At 45.3% G+C, this 14,267-nt stretch overlaps 7 non-coding genes across 7 annotated transcripts; all 7 read right to left on the minus strand.

The window, feature by feature from the left end:
- Positions 1 to 1,117: 1,117 nt before the first annotated feature.
- trnai-aau (transfer RNA isoleucine (anticodon AAU)) lies at positions 1,118 to 1,191 on the minus strand. The gene has a single exon. It is a non-coding gene; the product is annotated as a tRNA-Ile (tRNA).
- Positions 1,192 to 3,231: 2,040 nt separating this feature from the next.
- Positions 3,232 to 3,305, minus strand: trnai-aau (transfer RNA isoleucine (anticodon AAU)). The gene has a single exon. It is a non-coding gene; the product is annotated as a tRNA-Ile (tRNA).
- A 2,027-nt stretch (positions 3,306 to 5,332) lies between these two features.
- Positions 5,333 to 5,406, minus strand: trnai-aau (transfer RNA isoleucine (anticodon AAU)). The gene has a single exon. It is a non-coding gene; the product is annotated as a tRNA-Ile (tRNA).
- A 2,040-nt stretch (positions 5,407 to 7,446) lies between these two features.
- Positions 7,447 to 7,520, minus strand: trnai-aau (transfer RNA isoleucine (anticodon AAU)). The gene has a single exon. It is a non-coding gene; the product is annotated as a tRNA-Ile (tRNA).
- Positions 7,521 to 9,548: 2,028 nt separating this feature from the next.
- Positions 9,549 to 9,622, minus strand: trnai-aau (transfer RNA isoleucine (anticodon AAU)). Its single transcript has one exon. It is a non-coding gene; the product is annotated as a tRNA-Ile (tRNA).
- Positions 9,623 to 11,662: 2,040 nt separating this feature from the next.
- trnai-aau (transfer RNA isoleucine (anticodon AAU)) lies at positions 11,663 to 11,736 on the minus strand. The gene has a single exon. It is a non-coding gene; the product is annotated as a tRNA-Ile (tRNA).
- Positions 11,737 to 13,764: 2,028 nt separating this feature from the next.
- trnai-aau (transfer RNA isoleucine (anticodon AAU)) lies at positions 13,765 to 13,838 on the minus strand. Its single transcript has one exon. It is a non-coding gene; the product is annotated as a tRNA-Ile (tRNA).
- Positions 13,839 to 14,267: the final 429 nt, after the last annotated feature.

The raw sequence follows: 14,267 nt of genomic DNA on the forward strand, positions 1-14,267 counted from the left end.
AATACTGTTAAGGAATCTGGGCGTGTACTTGAATAGGAAGGGTTGAGAGAGAAATGGGTCAAGTGCATGCAATCGCGGCTGGATCAGTTGAGGATATCTGTTCGGAATGGACGAGTGCGACCGAAGACTGTGTTTTCAGTGCTGTCCACATCTAATGGCTCTATGATAGTGCAGGTGAAATGATAAAAAAGATGAATAAAAAAAAGAAGTAGAATTGTCTGAAGTTGTTGAATTCAAACAACTTCAGGTAATTTTATTTCAATTATTTTATTTATCTTTTTTAGTTGTGTTTTTTTTTTCACTGTTCTGTACCTCTTATTTCTTGACTGTCTCTCTTTCTCTCGCTCCCCACTCTCTCAATACCTTTTTCCTCTCCTCTTCCCGCTTTGCTACCCTTCTCCCCTGTTTTCCATTTTGTCTCTGCTTCACCCATCCCTCACATATTTTGTCACATAGCGCTGGCTTGAGCCTGGGTCATTCACGCCTCTTAATCTCCCTTTAATCTCTCCATGCACTGTCATTATCACCTTTGCATCTGGAGCCTTGACTCACCTTCTCTCAGCGTGGTGGAAATAGCTCCATAATACTCCCCCTTTGTTTTTATCTTTATCTTTAATCAGTTAGACTCGAAACGTCAGCTCTTTTCTCTCCTTGCAGATGGTGCCAGACCTGCTGAGATTTTCCAGCATTTTCTCTTTTGGTTTCAGATTCCAGCATCCTCAGTAATTTGCTTTTATTAATGGCTCTGTGATATTGCTGGTGATATGATAACTCCAGTGTCGATGCATGAGAGGTGAGCAAGCGAACGAATTGCCTCTGGAAGTCGTGTGACGAGTATTAACAGAGATCCAGGAAAATAACACGAACGAATCTTTGATTGAATGGAAGCATGAACTCTGGTTCCCCTCCGATACTGTGCCAGGTCTGCCTTTTTCCTGCACATATTTCATGTTTTGCATTTGTTGGCGAAAACAACTGAGACTGGTTGTTTTGCTGCCGACAACATCCACCAGTTGTACGGCGATCAAGTCGTGTGTCTATCCCTGTCAAATGTTTTATTGCGCAGGTGGCGCTTCCGGCTTTGTGGAGCACGTCGCTTGGAAACACAGCAACAGTGTGGTCAGTGTGGGGATCGAACCCACGACCTTGGCGTTATTAGCACCACGCTCTAACCAGCTGAGCTAACCGACCAACGCTGGCGGCTTGGCGAAAGCAAATGCCTATATTGCCGGTGCCCACAACCACGGCTGCTCTGCATTTTCTGCTTCTCATCGATCGCACGATAGTCTGAAGTATTTCCTTTCGTTGCAAAGCTTTTCAACATAAAAAAACATTTACTTTTCCGAACGCGCATACTCGAGTTAACCATTTGCTCTGATATCTAAAATTAAGCACAATGTCCGGACGCATGCAATTTCAATCGCAACGCCACCAGCTCAGCTGCAGCTTCTCACGTTGACAAATTTCGTCTGGAGAACCGTACCTTCAAGGATCGCTCACTGTTCTTCTGGATACTCACAGACCTTTGGAGTCAGGGTTATGTGCTGCTGATTAACTGCTACGAACCTTATGCCAAATGCATTGGAATTGTAATCTATCAGTGAGGTTCTTTCTGCTCCCGAACGACGCAGTTGCTTTGGTGTCAGCAACAGCTCAGAAGTCAATTGCACGTTTTGCTCAATGACTCATGTTGCTTATGCAATCTTCGTTTGACAGCAAGTTATCAGGCCTTCCTGCAGAGTTTGTCAGCGACAGGTCAGCTGCTAAAACGATTGCTTCAGACAGCATGCTACACCCTACATTTGAAAATGGAAAAGGTGCAAACGTTTACAGGCTGAACACTCGCTCACTATTTCGCCTGGCGCGTCAGAGGCTGGGAGCTGATCTTACGGAGGTTTTTCAATCATGAGGGGGATGAATCGGGTAAATAGACAAGTTCCTTTCGCTCAGGTGGGGCATTTCAGAACTAGAGGGTATAAATCTGGTGTGGGAGGGTGAGAATTCGAAAGGCAGTGAGGGGCAACGGCTGCACGCAGAGGGTGGTGCGTTTCTGGAATAACTTACCAGACCAGCTGGTGATGGATGGTATAATTCCAATACTGTTAAGGAATCTGGGCGTGTACTTGAATAGGAAGGGTTGAGAGAGAAATGGGTCAAGTGCATGCAATCGCGGCTGGATCAGTTGAGGATATCTGTTCGGAATGGACGAGTGCGACCGAAGACTGTGTTTTCAGTGCTGTCCACATCTAATGGCTCTATGATAGTGCAGGTGAAATGATAAAAACGATGAATAAAAAAAAGAAGTAGAATTGTCTGAAGTTGTTGAATTCAAACAACTTCAGGTAATTTTATTTCAATTATTTTATTTATCTTTTTTAGTTGTGTTTTTTTTTCACTGTTCTGTACCTCTTATTTCTTGACTGTCTCTCTTTCTCTCGCTCCCCACTCTCTCAATACCTTTTTGCTCTCCTCTTCCCGCTTTGCTACCCTTCTCCCCTGTTTTCCATTTTGTCTCTGCTTCACCCATCCCTCACATATTTTGTCACATAGCGCTGGCTTGAGCCTGGGTCATTCACGCCTCTTAATCTCCCTTTAATCTCTCCATGCACTGTCATTATCACCTTTGCATCTGGAGCCTTGACTCACCTTCTCTCAGCGTGGTGGAAATAGCTCCATAATACTCCCCCTTTGTTTTTATCTTTATCTTTAATCAGTTAGACTCGAAACGTCAGCTCTTTTCTCTCCTTGCAGATGGTGCCAGACCTGCTGAGATTTTCCAGCATTTTCTCTTTTGGTTTCAGATTCCAGCATCCGCAGTAATTTGCTTTTATTAATGGCTCTGTGATATTGCTGGTGATATGATAACTCCAGTGTCGATGCATGAGAGGTGAGCAAGCGAACGAATTGCCTCTGGAAGTCGTGTGACGAGTATTAACAGAGATCCAGGAAAATAACACGAACGAATCTTTGATTGAATGGAAGCATGAACTCTGGTTCCCCTCCGAGACTGTGCCAGGTCTGCCTTTTTCCTGCACATATTTCATGTTTTGGATTTGTTGGCGAAAACAACTGAGACTGGTTGTTTTGCTGCCGACAACATCCACCAGTCATCACTTGTACGGCGATCAAGTCGTGCGTCTATCCCGGTCAAATGTTTTATTGCGCAGGTGGCGCTTCCGGCTTGGTGGAGCACGTCGCTTGGAAACACAGCAACCACACAAGCGCTGCGTGTGGTCAGTGTGGGGATCGAACCCACGACCTTGGCGTTATTAGCACCACGCTCTAACCAGCTGAGCTAACCGACCAACGCTGGCGGCTTGGCGAAAGCAAATGCCTATATTGCCGGTGCCCACAACCACGGCTGCTCTGCATTTTCTGCTTCTCATCGATCGCACGATAGTCTGAAGTATTTCCTTTCGTTGCAAAGCTTTTCAACATAAAAAAACATTTACTTTTCCGAACGCGCATACTCGAGTTAACCATTTGCTCTGATATCTAAAATTAAGCACAATGTCCGGACGCATGCAATTTCAATCGCAACGCCACCAGCTCAGCTGCAGCTTCTCACGTTGACAAATTTCGTCTGGAGAACCGTACCTTCAAGGATCGCTCACTGTTCTTCTGGATACTCACAGACCTTTGGAGTCAGGGTTATGTGCTGCTGATTAACTGCTACGAACCTTATGCCAAATGCATTGGAATTGTAATCTATCAGTGAGGTTCTTTCTGCTCCCGAACGACGCAGTTGCTTTGGTGTCAGCAACAGCTCAGAAGTCAATTGCACGTTTTGCTCAATGACTCATGTTGCTTATGCAATCTTCGTTTGACAGCAAGTTATCAGGCCTTCCTGCAGAGTTTGTCAGCGACAGGTCAGCTGCTAAAACGATTGCTTCAGACAGCATGCTACACCCTACATTTGAAAATGGAAAAGGTGCAAACGTTTACAGGCTGAACACTCGCTCACTATTTCGCCTGGCGCGTCAGAGGCTGGGAGCTGATCTTACGGAGGTTTTTCAATCATGAGGGGGATGAATCGGGTAAATAGACAAGTTCCTTTCGCTCAGGTGGGGCATTTCAGAACTAGAGGGTATAAATCTGGTGTGGGAGGGTGAGAATTCGAAAGGCAGTGAGGGGCAACGGCTGCACGCAGAGGGTGGTGCGTTTCTGGAATAACTTACCAGACCAGCTGGTGATGGATGGTATAATTCCAATACTGTTAAGGAATCTGGGCGTGTACTTGAATAGGAAGGGTTGAGAGAGAAATGGGTCAAGTGCATGCAATCGCGGCTGGATCAGTTGAGGATATCTGTTCGGAATGGACGAGTGCGACCGAAGACTGTGTTTTCAGTGCTGTCCACATCTAATGGCTCTATGATAGTGCAGGTGAAATGATAAAAAAGATGAATAAAAAAAAGAAGTAGAATTGTCTGAAGTTGTTGAATTCAAACAAATTCAGGTAATTTTATTTCAATTATTTTATTTATCTTTTTTAGTTGTGTTTTTTTTTTCACTGTTCTGTACCTCTTATTTCTTGACTGTCTCTCTTTCTCTCGCTCCCCACTCTCTCAATACCTTTTTGCTCTCCTCTTCCCGCTTTGCTACCCTTCTCCCCTGTTTTCCATTTTGTCTCTGCTTCACCCATCCCTCACATATTTTGTCACATAGCGCTGGCTTGAGCCTGGGTCATTCACGCCTCTTAATCTCCCTTTAATCTCTCCATGCACTGTCATTATCACCTTTGCATCTGGAGCCTTGACTCACCTTCTCTCAGCGTGGTGGAAATAGCTCCATAATACTCCCCTTTGTTTTTATCTTTATCTTTAATCAGTTAGACTCGAAACGTCAGCTCTTTTCTCTCCTTGCAGATGGTGCCAGACCTGCTGAGATTTTCCAGCATTTTCTCTTTTGGTTTCAGATTCCAGCATCCTCAGTAATTTGCTTTTATTAATGGCTCTGTGATATTGCTGGTGATATGATAACTCCAGTGTCGATGCATGAGAGGTGAGCAAGCGAACGAATTGCCTCTGGAAGTCGTGTGACGAGTATTAACAGAGATCCAGGAAAATAACACGAACGAATCTTTGATTGAATGGAAGCATGAACTCTGGTTCCCCTCCGAGACTGTGCCAGGTCTGCCTTTTTCCTGCACATATTTCATGTTTTGCATTTGTTGGCGAAAACAACTGAGACTGGTTGTTTTGCTGCCGACAACATCCACCAGTCATCACTTGTACGGCGATCAAGTCGTGCGTCTATCCCTGTCAAATGTTTTATTGCGCAGGTGGCGCTTCCGGCTTTGTGGAGCACGTCGCTTGGAAACACAGCAACAGTGTGGTCAGTGTGGGGATCGAACCCACGACCTTGGCGTTATTAGCACCACGCTCTAACCAGCTGAGCTCACCGACCAACGCTGGCGGCTTGGCGAAAGCAAATGCCTATATTGCCGGTGCCCACAACCACGGCTGCTCTGCATTTTCTGCTTCTCATCGATCGCACGATAGTCTGAAGTATTTCCTTTCGTTGCAAAGCTTTTCAACATAAAAAAACATTTACTTTTCCGAACGCGCATACTCGAGTTAACCATTTGCTCTGATATCTAAAATTAAGCACAATGTCCGGACGCATGCAATTTCAATCGCAACGCCACCAGCTCAGCTGCAGCTTCTCACGTTGACAAATTTCGTCTGGAGAACCGTACCTTCAAGGATCGCTCACTGTTCTTCTGGATACTCACAGACCTTTGGAGTCAGGGTTATGTGCTGCTGATTAACTGCTACGAACCTTATGCCAAATGCATTGGAATTGTAATCTATCAGTGAGGTTCTTTCTGCTCCCGAACGACGCAGTTGCTTTGGTGTCAGCAACAGCTCAGAAGTCAATTGCACGTTTTGCTCAATGACTCATGTTGCTTATGCAATCTTCGTTTGACAGCAAGTTATCAGGCCTTCCTGCAGAGTTTGTCAGCGACAGGTCAGCTGCTAAAACGATTGCTTCAGACAGCATGCTACACCCTACATTTGAAAATGGAAAAGGTGCAAACGTTTACAGGCTGAACACTCGCTCACTATTTCGCCTGGCGCGTCAGAGGCTGGGAGCTGATCTTACGGAGGTTTTTCAATCATGAGGGGGATGAATCGGGTAAATAGACAAGTTCCTTTCGCTCAGGTGGGGCATTTCAGAACTAGAGGGTATAAATCTGGTGTGGGAGGGTGAGAATTCGAAAGGCAGTGAGGGGCAACGGCTGCACGCAGAGGGTGGTGCGTTTCTGGAATAACTTACCAGACCAGCTGGTGATGGATGGTATAATTCCAATACTGTTAAGGAATCTGGGCGTGTACTTGAATAGGAAGGGTTGAGAGAGAAATGGGTCAAGTGCATGCAATCGCGGCTGGATCAGTTGAGGATATCTGTTCGGAATGGACGAGTGCGACCGAAGACTGTGTTTTCAGTGCTGTCCACATCTAATGGCTCTATGATAGTGCAGGTGAAATGATAAAAAAGATGAATAAAAAAAAGAAGTAGAATTGTCTGAAGTTGTTGAATTCAAACAACTTCAGGTAATTTTATTTCAATTATTTTATTTATCTTTTTTAGTTGTGTTTTTTTTTCACTGTTCTGTACCTCTTATTTCTTGACTGTCTCTCTTTCTCTCGCTCCCCACTCTCTCAATACCTTTTTGCTCTCCTCTTCCCGCTTTGCTACCCTTCTCCCCTGTTTTCCATTTTGTCTCTGCTTCACCCATCCCTCACATATTTTGTCACATAGCGCTGGCTTGAGCCTGGGTCATTCACGCCTCTTAATCTCCCTTTAATCTCTCCATGCACTGTCATTATCACCTTTGCATCTGGAGCCTTGACTCACCTTCTCTCAGCGTGGTGGAAATAGCTCCATAATACTCCCCCTTTGTTTTTATCTTTATCTTTAATCAGTTAGACTCGAAACGTCAGCTCTTTTCTCTCCTTGCAGATGGTGCCAGACCTGCTGAGATTTTCCAGCATTTTCTCTTTTGGTTTCAGATTCCAGCATCCGCAGTAATTTGCTTTTATTAATGGCTCTGTGATATTGCTGGTGATATGATAACTCCAGTGTCGATGCATGAGAGGTGAGCAAGCGAACGAATTGCCTCTGGAAGTCGTGTGACGAGTATTAACAGAGATCCAGGAAAATAACACGAACGAATCTTTGATTGAATTGAAGCATGAACTCTGGTTCCCCTCCGAGACTGTGCCAGGTCTGCCTTTTTCCTGCACATATTTCATGTTTTGCATTTGTTGGCGAAAACAACTGAGACTGGTTGTTTTGCTGCCGACAACATCCACCAGTCATCACTTGTACGGCGATCAAGTCGTGCGTCTATCCCTGTCAAATGTTTTATTGCGCAGGTGGCGCTTCCGGCTTGGTGGAGCACGTCGCTTGGAAACACAGCAACCACACAAGCGCTGCGTGTGGTCAGTGTGGGGATCGAACCCACGACCTTGGCGTTATTAGCACCACGCTCTAACCAGCTGAGCTAACCGACCAACGCTGGCGGCTTGGCGAAAGCAAATGCCTATATTGCCGGTGCCCACAACCACGGCTGCTCTGCATTTTCTGCTTCTCATCGATCGCACGATAGTCTGAAGTATTTCCTTTCGTTGCAAAGCTTTTCAACATAAAAAAACATTTACTTTTCCGAACGCGCATACTCGAGTTAACCATTTGCTCTGATATCTAAAATTAAGCACAATGTCCGGACGCATGCAATTTCAATCGCAACGCCACCAGCTCAGCTGCAGCTTCTCACGTTGACAAATTTCGTCTGGAGAACCGTACCTTCAAGGATCGCTCACTGTTCTTCTGGATACTCACAGACCTTTGGAGTCAGGGTTATGTGCTGCTGATTAACTGCTACGAACCTTATGCCAAATGCATTGGAATTGTAATCTATCAGTGAGGTTCTTTCTGCTCCCGAACGACGCAGTTGCTTTGGTGTCAGCAACAGCTCAGAAGTCAATTGCACGTTTTGCTCAATGACTCATGTTGCTTATGCAATCTTCGTTTGACAGCAAGTTATCAGGCCTTCCTGCAGAGTTTGTCAGCGACAGGTCAGCTGCTAAAACGATTGCTTCAGACAGCATGCTACACCCTACATTTGAAAATGGAAAAGGTGCAAACGTTTACAGGCTGAACACTCGCTCACTATTTCGCCTGGCGCGTCAGAGGCTGGGAGCTGATCTTACGGAGGTTTTTCAATCATGAGGGGGATGAATCGGGTAAATAGACAAGTTCCTTTCGCTCAGGTGGGGCATTTCAGAACTAGAGGGTATAAATCTGGTGTGGGAGGGTGAGAATTCGAAAGGCAGTGAGGGGCAACGGCTGCACGCAGAGGGTGGTGCGTTTCTGGAATAACTTACCAGACCAGCTGGTGATGGATGGTATAATTCCAATACTGTTAAGGAATCTGGGCGTGTACTTGAATAGGAAGGGTTGAGAGAGAAATGGGTCAAGTGCATGCAATCGCGGCTGGATCAGTTGAGGATATCTGTTCGGAATGGACGAGTGCGACCGAAGACTGTGTTTTCAGTGCTGTCCACATCTAATGGCTCTATGATAGTGCAGGTGAAATGATAAAAAAGATGAATAAAAAAAAGAAGTAGAATTGTCTGAAGTTGTTGAATTCAAACAAATTCAGGTAATTTTATTTCAATTATTTTATTTATCTTTTTTAGTTGTGTTTTTTTTTTCACTGTTCTGTACCTCTTATTTCTTGACTGTCTCTCTTTCTCTCGCTCCCCACTCTCTCAATACCTTTTTGCTCTCCTCTTCCCGCTTTGCTACCCTTCTCCCCTGTTTTCCATTTTGTCTCTGCTTCACCCATCCCTCACATATTTTGTCACATAGCGCTGGCTTGAGCCTGGGTCATTCACGCCTCTTAATCTCCCTTTAATCTCTCCATGCACTGTCATTATCACCTTTGCATCTGGAGCCTTGACTCACCTTCTCTCAGCGTGGTGGAAATAGCTCCATAATACTCCCCCTTTGTTTTTATCTTTATCTTTAATCAGTTAGACTCGAAACGTCAGCTCTTTTCTCTCCTTGCAGATGGTGCCAGACCTGCTGAGATTTTCCAGCATTTTCTCTTTTGGTTTCAGATTCCAGCATCCTCAGTAATTTGCTTTTATTAATGGCTCTGTGATATTGCTGGTGATATGATAACTCCAGTGTCGATGCATGAGAGGTGAGCAAGCGAACGAATTGCCTCTGGAAGTCGTGTGACGAGTATTAACAGAGATCCAGGAAAATAACACGAACGAATCTTTGATTGAATGGAAGCATGAACTCTGGTTCCCCTCCGAGACTGTGCCAGGTCTGCCTTTTTCCTGCACATATTTCATGTTTTGCATTTGTTGGCGAAAACAACTGAGACTGGTTGTTTTGCTGCCGACAACATCCACCAGTCATCACTTGTACGGCGATCAAGTCGTGCGTCTATCCCTGTCAAATGTTTTATTGCGCAGGTGGCGCTTCCGGCTTTGTGGAGCACGTCGCTTGGAAACACAGCAACAGTGTGGTCAGTGTGGGGATCGAACCCACGACCTTGGCGTTATTAGCACCACGCTCTAACCAGCTGAGCTCACCGACCAACGCTGGCGGCTTGGCGAAAGCAAATGCCTATATTGCCGGTGCCCACAACCACGGCTGCTCTGCATTTTCTGCTTCTCATCGATCGCACGATAGTCTGAAGTATTTCCTTTCGTTGCAAAGCTTTTCAACATAAAAAAACATTTACTTTTCCGAACGCGCATACTCGAGTTAACCATTTGCTCTGATATCTAAAATTAAGCACAATGTCCGGACGCATGCAATTTCAATCGCAACGCCACCAGCTCAGCTGCAGCTTCTCACGTTGACAAATTTCGTCTGGAGAACCGTACCTTCAAGGATCGCTCACTGTTCTTCTGGATACTCACAGACCTTTGGAGTCAGGGTTATGTGCTGCTGATTAACTGCTACGAACCTTATGCCAAATGCATTGGAATTGTAATCTATCAGTGAGGTTCTTTCTGCTCCCGAACGACGCAGTTGCTTTGGTGTCAGCAACAGCTCAGAAGTCAATTGCACGTTTTGCTCAATGACTCATGTTGCTTATGCAATCTTCGTTTGACAGCAAGTTATCAGGCCTTCCTGCAGAGTTTGTCAGCGACAGGTCAGCTGCTAAAACGATTGCTTCAGACAGCATGCTACACCCTACATTTGAAAATGGAAAAGGTGCAAACGTTTACAGGCTGAACACTCGCTCACTATTTCGCCTGGCGCGTCAGAGGCTGGGAGCTGATCTTACGGAGGTTTTTCAATCATGAGGGGGATGAATCGGGTAAATAGACAAGTTCCTTTCGCTCAGGTGGGGCATTTCAGAACTAGAGGGTATAAATCTGGTGTGGGAGGGTGAGAATTCGAAAGGCAGTGAGGGGCAACGGCTGCACGCAGAGGGTGGTGCGTTTCTGGAATAACTTACCAGACCAGCTGGTGATGGATGGTATAATTCCAATACTGTTAAGGAATCTGGGCGTGTACTTGAATAGGAAGGGTTGAGAGAGAAATGGGTCAAGTGCATGCAATCGCGGCTGGATCAGTTGAGGATATCTGTTCGGAATGGACGAGTGCGACCGAAGACTGTGTTTTCAGTGCTGTCCACATCTAATGGCTCTATGATAGTGCAGGTGAAATGATAAAAAAGATGAATAAAAAAAAGAAGTAGAATTGTCTGAAGTTGTTGAATTCAAACAACTTCAGGTAATTTTATTTCAATTATTTTATTTATCTTTTTTAGTTGTGTTTTTTTTTCACTGTTCTGTACCTCTTATTTCTTGACTGTCTCTCTTTCTCTCGCTCCCCACTCTCTCAATACCTTTTTGCTCTCCTCTTCCCGCTTTGCTACCCTTCTCCCCTGTTTTCCATTTTGTCTCTGCTTCACCCATCCCTCACATATTTTGTCACATAGCGCTGGCTTGAGCCTGGGTCATTCACGCCTCTTAATCTCCCTTTAATCTCTCCATGCACTGTCATTATCACCTTTGCATCTGGAGCCTTGACTCACCTTCTCTCAGCGTGGTGGAAATAGCTCCATAATACTCCCCCTTTGTTTTTATCTTTATCTTTAATCAGTTAGACTCGAAACGTCAGCTCTTTTCTCTCCTTGCAGATGGTGCCAGACCTGCTGAGATTTTCCAGCATTTTCTCTTTTGGTTTCAGATTCCAGCATCCGCAGTAATTTGCTTTTATTAATGGCTCTGTGATATTGCTGGTGATATGATAACTCCAGTGTCGATGCATGAGAGGTGAGCAAGCGAACGAATTGCCTCTGGAAGTCGTGTGACGAGTATTAACAGAGATCCAGGAAAATAACACGAACGAATCTTTGATTGAATTGAAGCATGAACTCTGGTTCCCCTCCGAGACTGTGCCAGGTCTGCCTTTTTCCTGCACATATTTCATGTTTTGCATTTGTTGGCGAAAACAACTGAGACTGGTTGTTTTGCTGCCGACAACATCCACCAGTCATCACTTGTACGGCGATCAAGTCGTGCGTCTATCCCTGTCAAATGTTTTATTGCGCAGGTGGCGCTTCCGGCTTGGTGGAGCACGTCGCTTGGAAACACAGCAACCACACAAGCGCTGCGTGTGGTCAGTGTGGGGATCGAACCCACGACCTTGGCGTTATTAGCACCACGCTCTAACCAGCTGAGCTAACCGACCAACGCTGGCGGCTTGGCGAAAGCAAATGCCTATATTGCCGGTGCCCACAACCACGGCTGCTCTGCATTTTCTGCTTCTCATCGATCGCACGATAGTCTGAAGTATTTCCTTTCGTTGCAAAGCTTTTCAACATAAAAAAACATTTACTTTTCCGAACGCGCATACTCGAGTTAACCATTTGCTCTGATATCTAAAATTAAGCACAATGTCCGGACGCATGCAATTTCAATCGCAACGCCACCAGCTCAGCTGCAGCTTCTCACGTTGACAAATTTCGTCTGGAGAACCGTACCTTCAAGGATCGCTCACTGTTCTTCTGGATACTCACAGACCTTTGGAGTCAGGGTTATGTGCTGCTGATTAACTGCTACGAACCTTATGCCAAATGCATTGGAATTGTAATCTATCAGTGAGGTTCTTTCTGCTCCCGAACGACGCAGTTGCTTTGGTGTCAGCAACAGCTCAGAAGTCAATTGCACGTTTTGCTCAATGACTCATGTTGCTTATGCAATCTTCGTTTGACAGCAAGTTATCAGGCCTTCCTGCAGAGTTTGTCAGCGACAGGTCAGCTGCTAAAACGATTGCTTCAGACAGCATGCTACACCCTACATTTGAAAATGGAAAAGGTGCAAACGTTTACAGGCTGAACACTCGCTCACTATTTCGCCTGGCGCGTCAGAGGCTGGGAGCTGATCTTACGGAGGTTTTTCAATCATGAGGGGGATGAATCGGGTAAATAGACAAGTTCCTTTCGCTCAGGTGGGGCATTTCAGAACTAGAGGGTATAAATCTGGTGTGGGAGGGTGAGAATTCGAAAGGCAGTGAGGGGCAACGGCTGCACGCAGAGGGTGGTGCGTTTCTGGAATAACTTACCAGACCAGCTGGTGATGGATGGTATAATTCCAATACTGTTAAGGAATCTGGGCGTGTACTTGAATAGGAAGGGTTGAGAGAGAAATGGGTCAAGTGCATGCAATCGCGGCTGGATCAGTTGAGGATATCTGTTCGGAATGGACGAGTGCGACCGAAGACTGTGTTTTCAGTGCTGTCCACATCTAATGGCTCTATGATAGTGCAGGTGAAATGATAAAAAAGATGAATAAAAAAAAGAAGTAGAATTGTCTGAAGTTGTTGAATTCAAACAACTTCAGGTAATTTTATTTCAATTATTTTATTTATCTTTTTTAGTTGTGTTTTTTTTTTCACTGTTCTGTACCTCTTATTTCTTGACTGTCTCTCTTTCTCTCGCTCCCCACTCTCTCAATACCTTTTTGCTCTCCTCTTCCCGCTTTGCTACCCTTCTCCCCTGTTTTCCATTTTGTCTCTGCTTCACCCATCCCTCACATATTTTGTCACATAGCGCTGGCTTGAGCCTGGGTCATTCACGCCTCTTAATCTCCCTTTAATCTCTCCATGCACTGTCATTATCACCTTTGCATCTGGAGCCTTGACTCACCTTCTCTCAGCGTGGTGGAAATAGCTCCATAATACTCCCCCTTTGTTTTTATCTTTATCTTTAATCAGTTAGACTCGAAACGTCAGCTCTTTTCTCTCCTTGCAGATGGTGCCAGACCTGCTGAGATTTTCCAGCATTTTCTCTTTTGGTTTCAGATTCCAGCATCCTCAGTAATTTGCCTTTATTAATGGCTCTGTGATATTGCTGGTGATATGATAACTCCAGTGTCGATGCATGAGAGGTGAGCAAGCGAACGAATTGCCTCTGGAAGTCGTGTGACGAGTATTAACAGAGATCCAGGAAAATAACACGAACGAATCTTTGATTGAATTGAAGCATGAACTCTGGTTCCCCTCCGAGACTGTGCCAGGTCTGCCTTTTTCCTGCACATATTTCATGTTTTGCATTTGTTGGCGAAAACAACTGAGACTGGTTGTTTTGCTGCCGACAACATCCACCAGTCATCACTTGTACGGCGATCAAGGCGTGCGTCTATCCCTGTCAAATGTTTTATTGCGCAGGTGGCGCTTCCGGCTTGGTGGAGCACGTCGCTTGGAAACACAGCAACAGTGTGGTCAGTGTGGGGATCGAACCCACGACCTTGGCGTTATTAGCACCACGCTCTAACCAGCTGAGCTAACCGACCAACGCTGGCGGCTTGGCGAAAGCAAATGCCTATATTGCCGGTGCCCACAACCACGGCTGCTCTGCATTTTCTGCTTCTCATCGATCGCATGATAGTCTGAAGTATTTCCTTTCGTTGCAAAGCTTTTCAACATAAAAAAACATTTACTTTTCCGAACGCGCATACTCGAGTTAACCATTTGCTCTGATATCTAAAATTAAGCACAATGTCCGGACGCATGCAATTTCAATCGCAACGCCACCAGCTCAGCTGCAGCTTCTCACGTTGACAAATTTCGTCTGGAGAACCGTACCTTCAAGGATCGCTCACTGTTCTTCTGGATACTCACAGACCTTTGGAGTCAGGGTTATGTGCTGCTGATAAACTGCTACGAACCTTATGCCAAATGCATTGGAATTGTAATCTATCAGTGAGGTTCTTTCTGCTCCC

This window comes from Chiloscyllium punctatum, chromosome 1 (genome assembly GCF_047496795.1).
Source record: "Chiloscyllium punctatum isolate Juve2018m chromosome 1, sChiPun1.3, whole genome shotgun sequence".
Lineage (NCBI taxonomy): Eukaryota > Metazoa > Chordata > Chondrichthyes > Orectolobiformes > Hemiscylliidae > Chiloscyllium > Chiloscyllium punctatum.